The sequence below is a fragment of the Sturnus vulgaris genome, chromosome 7, assembly GCF_052056855.1.
Source record: "Sturnus vulgaris isolate bStuVul1 chromosome 7, bStuVul1.hap1, whole genome shotgun sequence".
NCBI classification, from domain to species: Eukaryota; Metazoa; Chordata; class Aves; order Passeriformes; family Sturnidae; genus Sturnus; species Sturnus vulgaris.
This window is the reverse complement of record NC_142249.1, coordinates 38,710,865-38,724,792: the sequence shown is the minus strand read 5'-3', so window position 1 is coordinate 38,724,792 and position 13,928 is coordinate 38,710,865. Positions and strand designations below refer to the sequence as shown.

The 13,928-nt window shown below is 40.8% G+C and overlaps 1 long non-coding RNA gene across 1 annotated transcript; it reads right to left on the bottom strand.

Moving 5' to 3' along the window:
• Nucleotides 1-241: 241 nt before the first annotated feature.
• On the bottom strand, nt 242-12,338 carry LOC148223246 (uncharacterized). Its single transcript, XR_015804720.1, has 3 exons — nt 12,225-12,338; nt 1,496-2,403; nt 242-852 (listed from the first exon to the last, which is right to left on the bottom strand). It is a non-coding gene; the product is annotated as an uncharacterized LOC148223246 (long non-coding RNA).
• Between the last annotated feature and the right edge of the window lie 1,590 nt (nt 12,339-13,928).

Sequence of the window (13,928 nt, the reverse complement as noted above, 5' to 3'; positions counted from 1 at the left end):
GAGTGCCTGTAGCCAGAAGAGTTTTCCTTTGCATGCAGCCTTGAATCCAGCTGCTCAATCACTTTTCTTAGATTCTCTCTTCAAACACCGTCCCAACTTTTGTTCTTTCCACTGTTGCAACTTTCTTGGGGGAGGAGAGTTTCTAAAAGGGATAAATTGTACCTCAGGGAACAGCTCTTCTCTAAGAACAAGCTAACAGGACAAGCCTATAATAGAAATATAAATCAACTGCAGAACTTTTTTTTTTTTTTTTTTTTTTTTTTTTGTCTTTTTGAGAGTGTTTTTCTCTTAGAACAAGCAGTGCAACAATTTCCTTCTCTACTTCTCAACTCCTTTCCTGGTGAAACCTCTCCTGGTGTCTCTGCCTTCCAGCTGCCCATGCATGTGTCACATGCACTGCTGCTCCATGGGAATCAAAGACCTTTGACTCCATCCCCAGATTGATTTTGGAGTTAAGCTGGAGGAGATGAGCCATGGTAGCATGGAGAAGACACAGCCTTTGATATGCTTGGCTAAACACAAAGCATTGTGAGATATAATGGTTCTGTTATTTCATGTTTTATCCTTCCTGTTCAAAGCATCTCATTGCCCTTCTGTTCCTCTCTCTGCAGCCCAGAAGTGGTTGCTTCCCCAAATCTTTGCTTAAATCAGCCCAAATTTCTTTCAGAATTATTCCTGATTTTCACTCTGCTCACAAGGAAATCATCTCACCAGGGGATGTTCAAATCCTCCACCTTACCTTGCCAAGCACCAAATTCAGCCCTTGGTGGAGAGTCTTCTTACACAAAAATACCAGCAAATGAAGACTGGTCAGGCAATGATTTTAAAAAGACATTTCAAGTTCCTTGTGACCTGCAAACATAGGGCAGGAAGTGCAGGATGTGATAGGAGAACAGTGGTCAAGAGAGATAAAGCCTTTTCACAGGCCTTCACAGAAATTTTCTCTGAAGACACGCTGGTTGTTTGCACAAGGAAAGATCTTAACATCCAGCAAGACTCAAGATATTTGTCTTTTCAATGCCCTTCTAAATTAGATGAAAAGGGTACTATTTTCACCACTTTGAGGAATTAAAAACTGAAAAAAATATATATTCTACGAGTTTTCTTTGAATTTTTCCATGGTTGTATAAACCATGGAAAACTGGCAACTAAGGCAAACAATTTTCGGGCAACTTATTCCATATTGCCCATAGAACACTGGTTAATACATGAAATATAAGAATCAAATCTAAAAGCTTGGTTTTGGTTTAAAATCTTGGTTGGAGACTTAGAAGAAAAGCACAGATCTCTTCAACTTACTCAGTATTTTAAAATAAGCCAATAAAGAGTGAAGTGCAAATCTTCACTCTTCACAGATCTTCAGATGAAGCAGAACACACTTCATTCTTAGAATATATTACATTATTCTAACAACAAAGGAAATTTTAAAAAGTATAACAAATGATGTCACACTTCAGATGAAGTTACCTAAAAAGAAACTTCTTTTCTAACCTACCAGTAACCAGAGATGGTAAGAAAGGTTATTTTCAGCACGTTTTCACCAGGCTGATTGAAATATCTTAACCAAAGCTGATGTTACAACTCTTCTGTCTGTGACTTCACCTGCCAGCCAAGGCAGAATATGGTCTCTTGTCAATATTTCAATTTTATGTTACCTCGACCATCATTGGCAGATGTGCATTTAATTCCAGTTATGTTTTGCTTTCTATTGATGAAGACACCATCCATTTCTTCACCTGTTTCTCCTTCTTTCAGCTGCAATAGTTTCTGCAGCACATCCACATTTCTTCTCCAGCATCAACACATGCTGCACTGGGTCAGTAAAATCCCATGAAAGAGCAAGGAAGACTTCAGATTTTGGCAATAAGTGCAATGGCAGGACTGCAGTTTTGTAAGGAAAATCATTTTCCTCACCACAGAGATTTGGGGCAGGTCCATTGTGGTCACTGCTCTGCAAAGAGAGAGCAGGGACAGCAACACACATGGAGCTCTTTGGGGAAAAAAGGCCAATTTATTGTACAGACAGCCCGTATTTAAAGTGTGTTAGTGCAGCTAGGACAGGACAGGAGCTCATTGGACAATTGGGAAAAACAACCTTGGGACAGCACCTCAGGATGTGTCCCACGGGAAAGACACCAGGGGTTAATGTTGGTGATGAATTCCACTCTGTTTGTCACCGTGTTCTCACCCTGGGAGACTCCTCCCTAACTGAAGCTGCAGTCAGCTTGTCAGCCTGGGAATGGAGCTGAGAGTCAGGAGAAATCCAGGTCTGAAAAGGAATTTCCAAGCCGTAATTCCCCAGCTCTCTAAATGTGTGTGTCCACAGTCCATCAGTGAAACAATGGTGTTAATTTTTGAAAAGGTTGATTCTGAAGAGCTCCTGTAGATTTGTTTGATGTGGTGCTGTTGGGGAAAAGAAGAGAGAAACAAATAGTTAAAAATAATCAACATTAGTGGTTGATGGTAAACTAGGGCTGGGAAAATGTTGAGAGGAAAATAAATGAAATAAAGGTTTTTCCAGCCTTCACTATGAAGCAAAGCAAGAATATAATGCATTTTTTTAATTCAAGAAAGTAATATCTCTCCTTATGTTCATAACAGAACAAAGGCAGATAGAATATCAGGCAGGGAAAAATTCTTTTTTCAGTCTGGCATAACTCATGCTGAAATACCCATGGACACACATCCCCACACAAAGCTTCTCAACCTTGTGTGCACAATCCCCATTTCCTAGTGAAAGGACTCACTTTGACAGTCTGAATTTTAAGAAAAATTGTAATAGAAATTCAAAATGTTGAGAGAGATGAGGAGAATAGGTGTGCACAGGTGTCCCCCAAATATACATATATGTTCTTCCAGGACAATAAAGTTTTATCCTTTGGAAATTTACTTAATTTCATGGGCCTTTCAGCATCAGTATGTACAAATTTTTCACTGACACAGAATAATTTTTCTCCCTTTCATCGGAAAATCATTTCTTAGTTGGAAAAATAACTCCTCAGTGCTCCTTATTAATATCTTTAATAATTTAAAATGTTTACCAGTTTACTGTATCCTAGATATCTAATTATTTGCAGACTTTCACTTACACATTGCTAATGGGACAAACATCTTCTGGCCTCATTTGTTTTTTAATTTGGGAGAAGTATTGAATTACAGCAAATGCAGTGTGCAATCACAAATTCAGAATATTTGACCTTTTCATGGTAACCAACTGATAAGCAGAGATCACTGTTTCTCAAAACACTGAGGACACTGCTGATAAATTATTTGCTATCTGAAATGAATGTTCCATCACTGTAGTGCTTTTGTTCTCTGATGATGTGATCTAAACTACAGAAACAGGTGGCTACTCTGAATAATTTGCTCTTGCTTTGCTTTACTCCGAAGGATAGTAGAAATACTTTTGTTTGTGGGAATGGCAGGCTGAGAGATGGTGGAAATCAGAGCAGGGGAATTATAAGGATTTAAAACTTTTTCTTAAGGATAAGAGTCGGGACTGTGTGTAGCTTAGTACTTGAATCAACAGGTTACTATGCCCAGCCTTTATCTTAGGGACCAGGGCAATAAAACACTGAAATCAAAATGCATTTGTAACACAGAATTAAAGCTTTTCTTTTCGAGTGAAAAAATCAATCTGTGCAATTGGAAACCAAGCCTTAACCCTGCAAAGACATATTTTAATGTTTAGCTGTACCCAAGCTGAGCAGCACCATTTTCATCAATAGGATTCATCATGGGACTACTTAGAGACATTAACACTAATTAAACACAAGCATAAAACTCTTTGCAGGATTGAGACCTAAACGACTTCAATTTCCACTAAAAATTATTTTCATCTTGTAATTAAACCAAATTTTTGCTACTGGCATCGTATCTGATCTCCACTTAAATGTATGGACATAAAACTCTGTTAGCACAAGTGGCTTTCAGAAAGCCAATAAGAGCAGTAAAAATATCTACAGTTCAATTTCTGAGAAAAATTTGGTTTCTGAGTTCTCATTTTTGTTTCTTCGTTGTTCTTCATTATCAACATGATTTCACTACTAGCCCATAGTCAGTGACTTATTTTCTTTATATCTTATGGTCTATTCCTATAGATCTTCCCTTAAAGAAAAAGATATCCACAAGGATGCTAATGAGTACAGGCACTGTGCCTTTTCTGAGGTCAAAATCCTGTTCCTCCCAAAGCTGAAAAGTGAATGTTGGACTCATGATCAGCATTTTGTGGTTTAAAATCCAAGAATCACTTAGCCAGCTATTTCCCCAGCACTGTCAACCACAGCAGAGAATCACATCTTAGGGCTGAAGCAGTTATGCTATTAACAACATAAATGTGGGTTTGGGATGAGTTTCTTGTGGGGATGGGGGCAGAACAAGTTGTCCCCTTACTGAAAATATACTGAGGGTTTAATAGCAAAGTCCATCTGACATTTTAAGTTATTATTAAAAAATTGTTAATTTTCCTTTTTTTTTTTTCTCAGAATAAATGCACTTTTAACTTCTCATGGGCCGCTTCCAACTGCTTTTCTAAAACTACATCAGCAAACCAAGGCCAAAAAACTTAGTATGCCTGCTCAGTAAAATATTACTATTTATATTGACCAAACAGTTAGGGAGGTCATCCTGCCCCTCTACTCCACCCTGGTGAGCCCAGGCAGTGCTGCCTTCAGCTCTGGTGTCCCCAGCACTGGAAGAACATGGAGTTTAGAGAAGCCACTGAACAAATTACAGGGATGGAGCACCTCTGTGAGGAAATGCTGAGAGTACTGGGAATGTTCCTCCTGGAGAAGAGAATCTTCAGTGTGACCTAATCCCAGCCTCCCAGAACTGGAAGGGAACCTACAAAAAAGATGGAGAGGGACTATTGACAAGAGCCTGGAGTGACAGGACAAGGGGGAATGGCTCCAAACTGAAGGAGAATGGGTTTAGACGGGATATTAGGAAAAAAAAAAATCTTTCCTGTGAGGGTGGTGAGGCCCCAGCACAGATTGCCCAGAGAAGCTGTGGCTGCCCCATTCCTGGGAGTGTCCAAGGCCAGGCTGGATGGGGTTTGGAGCAGCCTGGGACAGTGGAAGGTGTCCTTGGACATGGCAGGGGGTTGCAAGGACAATCTTTAAGGTCCCTTCCAACCCAATCCATGAAGTCCAGCCATAGCCATGGGTGTCAGGGTGAGCCTGGGAGAGGGATGGGGAGCCCAGAGGAGCAGGGCTGGAGCCCTGCCACAGAGACAAGGAGCTGAGCAGGAGACATTTCTGCACTCTGGTTTAAATTGCTATTTATACCACTGAAGTCCTATTTTGAGTATTTTTGAGCTCTATTTTTAGATTTTTGAACAATCTTGTGACTCTACCACATATGTGATCCGGGAATATCAGGAAGTATAACGTTAACCAAAATATTCCTTCAAAGAGGGTTTTTTTAGCCTCTTTTCTGGAGCTGGATGGAAACGATCACAGGACTTCACCTCCCATATCATTCCACAGCACACCCCCCACATCTGTGCCATTACCAGCCCAGGGCTCTGAAGTCTTGAGACAGCCCTAAAAATTATGAGATTTGCTCAAAAATACCTTTTTTTTTAATCAAAAGTAATTGAGAGAGTGGGAATGTTTGCTTGTTCTTTGCTATGAATATGCCTCATATATTTCTTTAAATCTCTCCATATGGGCAATCCACCAGGAGAAATAATTTTTTATATCTTAAAAATGAAAAAAAGCTGAAAATTTCATGCCACTGAGGTTTGAAGAGGAGGAGCATTGCTGTACTTACTGAAGCTGAGAACTCCATGTTTTTCTTGGGAATGGCTGTGAAAAAGGAAATTTTAGCAAGACCTTTCACATAGGAATGGGAAAAGGGGCAAGGATTGCCCATCATGTGTAGATTTTAATTTTCTAAGGCAGAATCACAAAATAAATTTCTTGAGTAATAAATGTTATAGAACAGCACTCAACTACCTCTTCTGTGACTAATATTTGTGTATCAGACTCCAACTTCCCAGTTCTACTATGCCATCAAACCATAGTGCCTGATTTGCATTTCCAAAAAGGAAATTGTTTTCCAAAAGACGCGTGTGGCAGCAAGAGACTCCGAACAGCATTCTCATAGTAACACGCAGTAGCACATTTCAAGCCAACTAAATTTACTGAGCACTCCTCTATGTTTTCAGCATGTTTCAAATAATTTTTAAGAGCCTAGAAAGTGAGCAGCAGGCATGGGTGATTTATGGAAAATGTTGTCCTTTGAATCTCTCCAGTTTAGAGACAGGGATGTCCTGCAGGACAGCGTCAAATCCTTCGCACAGTTCTAGGCAGATGATGTCAGTCACTCTTCCCTTATCCACAACAAATTTATCATATCAGGCACTATTTGCCTGTAGTGAATTCCATGTTGGCTGTCACAAATCACTTCCTTATTTTCCACGTGCATAGTTTGCAGTAGGATCATCCCCTCCATCACCTTGCTGGGCTCAGGTGAGCGCCTTCCTTTTTTTTCCCTTTTGAAAAATGGAGGCCTTGTTTCACCTTTGCAGTCAGTGGGGTCTGTGCTGGGCTGCCATGGATTCTCAGACATGATGGACAGGGGCCCAATAACTCCATTCAGCAGTTCCCTCAGGACACACATAAAGGTGTGTCCTCGGGTTCCACGACTTGTGCAGCTTCTTGTTCTCTAGATGATCTCACACCTGATCTTCTACAACGGGTGGTTCTCCATTCTCCCAGTCCCTGCTTTTGCCTTCTGCACTTTGGGTGGTGTGCTTGGAGCACTTCCCACTCAGGCAAAAAAAGTCCTGGAGCAGCTCGGCCTTCTCCATATCCCAGGTAACCAGATTTCCCATTTCCTTATGGAGAGGACCCACATGTCCTCTAGCCCTCTTTTATCTCCCTGTTAAGGTATGGGGAAGCCAACAGAAAATAGAAATGCCAACCTGCAAATCCTTGCAGGTGCCTACCTCCACCTTGGGCTGAACATGTCACAGATCAGCACTGACACACTCAGAGCTCATTCCTGTGTCCCCACCTGCTCATGTATCACAGTCCATGTGCTCTGCTGGCAGCACATTTGGTGGCAACATAAGACACCATAAGGTAGAAACTTCATTCCCTGCCTTTGTCCAGGAGCCCTGCTCTCGGTCTGAACATCACAGCCTAGATGTTGTCGTGTAGACAGGCAAAGCTATTTTAAAATCTATTTATATGCTCATAAAATAAACGTAAAATTACTATCAACCCGAGGAATAAAGCTCCCAGGTAATGGCCATATGTTCCCCAAACACCCAGGTATTGCCTGTAGATTTGACAGTGAGACAGAACCTTATGGAAAGTGTACTTGGTCAATTCATGTAAGAGCTGGTCACTTTTGATTGCTCCGGGTTGTTATGCCAAAACCAAGATCAAGCAAGAAGCAGAAGATATGTTCATATCACACACTGCTAAAGTGCTTCTTAGTGAAGCCTTCCCACCTGTGAGCCTCTTTAGTTTTTCAGCACATTAGCAGTTCACCCAAGATTAGATAAAATATCATAAAAATCTACAGCTGCTCCTATTAGTGGATGCACACTTTCTTATATAAGGGCTTCAAAATAAAACATCCTTTTCAAACTGAATACATATATTTTTCTTTTTTTTTTACCTTAAGATAAACTTCTTTAGTCATGATATGAACATGATGACTGTCAAGCAGAAAGCTGAGGAGAGCAACAGTATTATATTTGCAAAGGAAGTTATTTTTGGAAGATATTTTTCACTTGGGGAAGGAAAAAAATAATCCAAACGAAGTAAACAATTTAGTTCATAATCATCAACACAGGGACACTTTGCACAGACATTTCCTTTCATAGGTCACTACATTCATTGGATTAGAATTAGTTAGAGGACTGAAAATAGTAAATGACAAAAACTACTGGAAGTAGTAGCCCATGAAGTAAAACATAGCCAGCTGAGGTGAAAATTAGATCACATTATGCTGAACCTACTCCTACCTGTCCTGCAATTCAGGATCCAGTTCACATATGTACAGCTTGCTATAATGAAATGTAAGATTTATTAAATATTTCAGCAATGGGGAATTGATTCAGCTTGTGGAATTCCTACCAAAAAAATAAGACAAAAAAAGGATTCTTCTCAGATCAAAGTGGGGTTTTTTTGTTGTTGTTTTCTGTTTTTTTTAATCATCTTCTGCATAGCTTTAACACTAGCTATGTTTTTATATTACAATGTAATGCCTCAATACACTATAGCAAATTTTCTCTGCTTTAAATATCACCCTCATTCATACTGTGATTCAATTTAAGAATCATTCAAAGATAAATCTAAATAAATAACAAGCTGGCTTTCAGGCAAACAAATGAATTTGCATTGTTTTATATTCATCATAAATATTTCACCTAATTACTGAGGTACTATGTTCAGAAATACAAAACAACATTATAAATTTATTAGCACTGTCCCTGCTGATTTTACAGAAGTTCTGTGGAATGTAAGAGCCAAAAGTAGAAACAGGCTCAAGAGCATAACCAAAAGAGCAGAGGCTGCATTCAAATGCTAAACTGGATTGACACCCTCTGCTTTGCTCTGCATATTTACCCCAGCCAAAGCTTCCTGTCTCGAATCAGGTGTTATCCTATTTATTCTCAAAACCCAAGGTCAACGAAAGCCTTTTCCTTCTGTTGACTTTCGAAAGCTAAACATCTGAATCAGGCTGCTTCGAGTATTATCTGGAAAACTATCACAGGAGTTATTTTTCCCCTCATTGTGAAATTGTGAAAACGTAAAAGGATGTAGCAGCGTTTTTCAAAGGTTTAGGGAGGTCAGCTGCGTGGAGAGAATAAGAAGTGCTGCTAAAACATAAAAGGTAAAGCACGCAGCATTTATCCTCAAAATTATTTAAGTTCTTTTAATGGCTCTAAAGGCTATGAAAAATGTTTTTAAAATGTAAATATGTGGGTCTTTTAGAATAAGTTATCCTTTTTTGTAAACCACAGTATCACTGGTGATTTATAATTTTCAGAAAATCTTAATCCCACAGGAAACATATAAGAGTTTCTCTTCATTTTTAACCTAATGCTGGATCTAACATGGAATGCAGTTTTTATTATTGGGGGAAAAAAAGCTATTATTCTTATTTGCTTATAACAAATTAAGATAAAATCTGAAAGAGTGCAAGTACGAAACCATTTTAAAAACAGATTACTCTTTTCTCTTTACCTTTGAAACAACTTCAGATGTAAATAAAATTGTGGCTATCACATTTCCCTAGGGATTAAGTACTCTTACTGTTCAAATGTCATTAATTACCCTTTAATGCCGTTATGAACTATTTGGAGATTATCATTATTAAACTGTTAGAGTATTTCTTAATTCCTCACCAGAAAGCCACAGAGTGACTTGCTGAGCCTATCCTCCCCCTCTTTTGTTGAAATAACAATAGCCCAAAGGAATTGTGTCTGCAAAGAAGAAGTCAAGAAACAACAATAAAACACATTTTGTTGGACTAAACGAGCAGTAGAGAGAAGAGTTTGGGTTTTAAGCCATGTTCTGTTTCATAAGTGGAGTATCTGGGGCTGGTGCAGCCCCATGGGAGCAGCCAGGGCTCTCTGAGGGACGAGGGATGCAGCAAAAATCCTTCTAATAAAAGGGTCTTATCGGTAGCTGCCCTGTTTTGGCACACTGACATCTGAAAAAAATAAGTTTTAGGATCCCAAGGATGTTTCAGTGCTGTAAAAAAAACAGTCATTAGAACAGAATATGGATACTGCACAGACTGGGTTTGGTATCAAAACACTTCATACACAAAAATTCAAAATACACGCATTCTTGTCACAACCTCATCCTTTTTTTACAAAGCACTAAAGCAATGAGGATTTTAGCAGAGTTGTTATTTCACTCTGTCACTTGGCTCTCTCCCTGAATAACTGTGGGGCTGGGAGGGTTTGCTCCACCACAGGGGCCACGTGGTCCTACTACAGCTCAGATCCTCAGCTCTTCCCAGACAAATCACAGTGCTTCGATTCATTTTACTTTGTTATTATTATTATTATTATTATTATTATTATTATTATTATTTAACTCGTATTTTTCATTCAAATGCATGCCAGCACCTTTATATTCGTGTGTTTAAAAACAAAAGTAGTAAGTTTAGCTACGGGCAAATTTTATCAAACAGAAAAAAAGGCTCAGTGGAAACTTTACCTGGAAAGGTGGGAGCAGACAAATCTAAAGTATTTACTCACTTCTGGTAGTGGAAATCAAGCTGCTTTTCAGTTTGAAGGCACACTTTAAGACACACACTTCCCTACTTTGTGCTTACAGATTAGATTAACTTCTCTGGGGACTTCTGGGTGTAATTTTTTTTAAACAAAGGGCTAAGGGGGAATTCAGTGATCCTGCTTTCTCAGCCTGCATTTCTATCTCCCCTTGCCTCTGTCCTGGGGGAGCTCTCAACCTGTACCAGGAGCACAGTGGGCCAAATTTGGTGGTTTTGTAGGACAGGAGAGCTGAGAGGTGATGCTGCCAGTCACCAGCTTTGTGAGTTACCCCCAGATCAGCCAGAGGGGTTATTCTCTGGGAATGCCTGTCCTAGAATGGAGGGGGACACTAAAAAAGGGATTGCTGAAAAGCTGTGCTGGTTTTAGAAATGGGAAAAGAGCCTGAGAAGAGCCATCACAGGGTGACACTAATGAGATGGTGTGGTCTGGGATGGTAAAAAGCTTTTCTCTGCCTCTTTTCCTGATCAGATCTACATATTGCAGGAGCCAGAGCTCCCTCACTGAGCTCTGCTGAAAGGTAACACAGCTCTGGGGATCTGTTATGAGTTATTCCAGTGAGGAATGTCTGGCTTTTTATGGTTACTTTAATTGGTGACAGTACTCACTGCTTAAAGTACTCAGTCTGGCACTGAGGTTCTCCCATGTCCTGCTCCATCCTGAACACTCATCCTGTCTCAGGGCTGCTTTCTCATCCCTGTCAGAAGCTGCTGCCCCATCACTGTCCTTGCTCAGGCATTATCTGGTCTGGTCTGTGTAACACCAGCCCAGGGCAAGCACTGACATATTTCACCAGAGATTAATACTCGGGCTGCCTGTCCAGAGAGCATGGGAAGTTGATAAGGGCAACAAGCTTTAAAGCAAACCTGAACTCAACCCTCTTTTTATATATTTTGGCCACATCAAATAAATAAAATAGTAATGAGCAGTTCTGCCTCTTCTTTGGTAAAATAAAAGAGGGTTTATATCAGTGAGAAAGCATCACTGCCTAACTTGGAGGCCTGACAAAAGAAACTGAGCAACACATCTTGATACAACCTTTCTTCTAAGCATCTCACAGAATTCTACTACCAAGAGCAGCCTTTCCTTTGCAATATTTGTAGAAGACAACCATTATTATACTTTTACAAACAAGGCAAGATGACTTAGGATGACTTCATTTGCCAAAGGACAAACGAACGAATAGCAGTAACAAAGTCAATGTCTCTTGCCCACTGATTTAAAAAAAAAAACTTCCAGTCTGCTGGGCAATAGAATTTTGATGGGCTTCAGATCCAGGGTTGATTCATGTCATTGTGCATAAGGCATGGAAAACAAAGCCTACATGATTCACTCTCTCCCATTTTGATGGAGAATCAGGAGCTAGGACCACTGGCACTCACCAGAGTACTTGTCTTGGCCCCCTTTCACATTACAGATGAAAGAATAACCACAGGCTAGTGAAGAGGAGCAACCTCCTTCGTTTAAACTCAGAAAAGAGGAAGGAAGGTGAGCTCAGCAGCTCTTCTCTCCAGCCTCCTTAATCACCCATCCCTCACAACCTTCTCTTCCTTGCATTGCTCCCACTCCTTGCTCCACTCCCCATCCCTTTCCCTTTCGGAAAAATCCTTTTATTTTTTTTTCTTTCCCAGATTAAACATACAGAAAGACAGGACAAGCCCAGAGACACTACCTGGGGGAGGAGACAGCAGGCTGCCCATCATCCAGCCAGCAGAAAGGCAGTGGGAGGCTGAAGCTGGGAACCACCACATCTCCCAGTTTACATCCTTGGAGCCACCATGGCTCCCAGCCCTCGTTCCTTGCTTTGCACTGCTCAAAGCCAGCCCACGTGCTGTGCTTTGCCAGAGCTTGGGAGGCTGCTAACCCCCGGCACAGGTCATGGAGAAAGGACTTTCATCCCCGCAGGCAACTTTTGTTAAAAAAAAGGCCAGGGAATAATCACAGGACAGTAGTGACTCACTGTTTCTGTCAGTGGAAAGAATCTCTGCTGCCCAGTGCTCCTCTTCTCCCACCTGGCATCACCACCAAAACCACCACACCGACGAGCAAGGAGGTTATGCAAGGCTGTGAGGACGGAATATTAACTTACAAAAGTCAGGAATGGTGGGAAAGGGCTGCCAGCTTGACTGCATCAGCTTCCCTGGCCTGCTAGGAAAAATAGGTCAAGGTTTTCCAAGGTGACCAACAATTTTGGATCTCTAAATTTGTGCATATTTAAAAACAAAAACAAAAACAAAAACAAAACAAACAAACAAAAAACAACCAAAAAAAAAAAAAAGTAAAAAAGTTATTATTTTGGAAAAAACACTAAATATCTGTCACTGAGGGGGAAAAAAAGGCAGCCAGACAGCTGCAGGTTTCAAGGTCCTTGCAGTTGAGCACCCCAGAAAAAAAAAAAAAATTACCTCGAGACAGACGCTCCTAAAAAAAAAAAAAAAAAAAAAAAGTAAAAAAAAAAAAAAAAGTCAAGCACTGTGTAAAAAACAAGGGAGGAAAGCCCGTGGGTAAATAACTAGTGGGAGCTCACAAGAGCACGGCTCAGGATGCATGTGTGTTTCTACTGCGGGAGAGAGAACAATTGAATTACGAGGAGCTCTTAAGCAAGTAAAGTAAACATCTTTTGGCAATTTAGTGCTGCACTTTGAAGCCTGGCGATGTCATACAAATGGTGAAATAGCACGGACACCCTTCTGCTGGCTAGTTTGTTTAATATGGTGAGTCGGGAGTTTTTTGGAGCGCAGCACTCTTTTATGAGCTCACGAGCTGGAGGAGGGAAAGTGTGGAAGGAGCAGGAGAGAGATGTTCAAGCAAAACTGTGGCTGCCTGGAGCCTGTGGGAAGCAGCAGGAGAAGGAAGGGGCTGCAGTGGGAGCCCTGCAGCATCCGGGGGGATGCCACCATGGGAACAGACCCCGAGCATCCCCCACCACGGGAACAGAGCGGGAGAGAGAGAGAGAGAGAGAGAGGTATGGGGTGAGGCGACAGGGATAATCACATGAGAGGGGTTAATTGCTATAAATATCAAGAATCAAATCAATATGTCAAGATGTGTGTTCCACTTTTCACATATATGCGGCACGTAAATGAGAAACGGGGAGAGAGGGAGGAAGAGCTAGAAAGAAAAAGGAGAGACTACTAAAGAAATAAGCCCCCCTGTACAGACAGCCTGACGCCAGATGGCTTCTTCTAATAAATATTCAACCTTAACTCAGTTCCCATGTAACTTTGTTGTAAAGCTGCCAGCACACCCACACAGATCTGGGCCAGCAAAATGATTACAGTAGTACAAACAAAATAGTGCAATAGAGGAAACAGGCAGACAGGGTCCTGTATACAGAAAGACAGAGCTGTAAAGATGTGAGTTGATGAACCTTTAGATTTAATACTGAGAAAGTTGAAATAATGACTTGGGCAGAGGGGAGAAAAAGCCTTGGTATGGGGGGAAACAAGCCGACTTATTTTTTCCTTGCTGTTGATTTTATTGCTGGGAATACAGAGAACATCGTTCTGCTAAGACAGCAAATGAGGCACTATAAATCAGTTGCTCTTCTGCATATTTTCTGCATTCAGCTGGAATTCAGATACCTTCCCTGAAATCATAGCCCAGCTTACATTTACGCTGCCTCTTGTGCTCACACGGGGCACGAGTTAAAAAGGGAGATTTT